Here is a 2,099-nt window from a genome sequence, read left to right as displayed (position 1 = left end):
TCGATATTTCAACATAAAACCTATAAATTGATTATTCTTGATATGAGTAGTGTCGTTGAGTTTTGAGTTTTTGAGTTCTGAATGAGTTGAGTCGTTCACGTCCATATTTATGCATGAACCCTATGAATTGATTTACATATCTTAAGACGCTTTTTAAAGACAAGATTTGAGTTTTAAACTTATTTTTGAGAAAGTAAAGATGAGTTTTGAGAAAGAATTTCTAAAACATGATTAGTATCATAATTGAGTATGCCATCAATTTTTAAGCAATATGGTATCTAGATATACCATCTACGTTTATGCAGTCATCAATGATCATATCTCAATATGATTTTGATATATATTTTGAGAAAGAGTTTTCAAGTATGAATTGAGTAAGAGTATAAGAAAACTAGGTATTAACAAAGGTATCATTTTTTATATTTATAGAAGAGATACTTTGATTTGTTATGAGTTATGAGCTCAAAGATATTTCAAAAGTAGTTACCTCTTTAAAGAAAATAGTTTGAGCAATTATCTTAAACCAAATGAAGAGTATGTTTTTATACATTGAGCGTGAGCATGAGCAAAAATTATTGCAAGCAGTATTGAGCACCGATATGGGAATTAGTTCAGACAACTCACAATCCTCATAAACCATGTATGTCAACATGGGTACATGATCATACTTTTTAGATGAATCATAAGTGTCTTCGGGTAGAGCTTAGATGTTCCACTTAGTTGAGGTGTCCTATACTCCAGCAAGGTATATGACAGTTCTGGCAGTGTGGGTGAGATGTTGTATCATCATGTAGCTCATAGTGATGGTTGTCGGCTCCCAAATAGAGTTAAAAGTGTAATTTTATTGTCCCACTTAATATGTTGAGTTTAGAAATGAGTAAGTATTTTTGTAAAATATTAATGATTTCACTTCTTTTTCTTTACATTCAGTTGACTATATATCTATATCTACTACATTCCATTTATTTAGTTATTTGTTATTCAGCTACATTACATACTCATACATTCAATGTACTGATGTCATTCGACCTACATCTTAATGATGCATATATAGGTTTTTAAGATCCTTAACAATAGTATGTTGAGATCCCTTTATCCTCTTGCCAGCTTCCGAGTGAGGTCTTCTTGCTTTGGGAAGACTCTAGTTTTATGAGTTGTTAGTATTAGTAGTATTTTTAGTAGTCGTGAGTCTATTTCCGACACTCATCTATATATAGTAGAGGCTTGATAGATAGAAAATTTTGGAGTATTCAATTTCTGATATTTAAAACTTATTTTTCATATAAGTATATTTATCTATGTTTTCAGATTCATTAAACTATTTTAAACATTTTTTCAATTTGATACTTATGTATGCTTGAGTTAGTCTTCCGCTTGTAGTCAGTCAGTATGATGGTTCGCTTGTTGACCAACAATGGTTCTTGAATACCCACCACATCCAGGGTGTAGGCTCGGCTCGTGCCAAACATGATATCAGAGCATAGAGTTCAATTGTCCTAGGGTGTCTATAAAGTTGTGTCAATAGAATCTTATTTATGGTTGTGAGGGTCCCATTTCTATAAATGAGGGACTACACATATTTAAGAAAAATATCTCTTCTTCCATACTCTAAATCGTGCAATGGAACTATGTCGAAAAGAACTCATTCAAACTCATGCATTTCTCAAATCCGTTGACTACACCTCATACTCAAGGTAGTTGAAAAGCAAAATCACTTCCTTGTCGATGAGTTACTCTCCGCAAAAGTCTTCAAAAAGTCATGAGAGTGTAGAAGGGTTAGACATAAGCCTGTGAGTGAGCTTAAGTGTTGAGATTCAAAAGAATGCACTCTTATTTATATAAATCATGGGTTCGAGCTAAAAACGAGATGTATTTCTAGACTCTCTTTTTTCAAACCTCGTTTCAGTTTAGACTCTTATGAGGAAGTGTGCTTTAGAGATTTTTTCGTATTTTCACCCAAAAAGATAGTATGAGTTACGATGTTATAAGCATAAATAGTAAAAGTTCCCAGAATCAGAAGAATGAATGCTGAGGTATAGTAATCTAAAAAAGGGAGATAGTGATGAGGCAAATTATGTTATGGTAGTCATGCACCTAGT

The sequence above is a fragment of the Solanum pennellii genome, chromosome 5 (genome assembly GCF_001406875.1).
Source record: "Solanum pennellii chromosome 5, SPENNV200".
In the NCBI taxonomy this organism is placed as follows: domain Eukaryota; kingdom Viridiplantae; phylum Streptophyta; class Magnoliopsida; order Solanales; family Solanaceae; genus Solanum; species Solanum pennellii.
Note: the sequence above shows the minus strand (reverse complement) of the source record.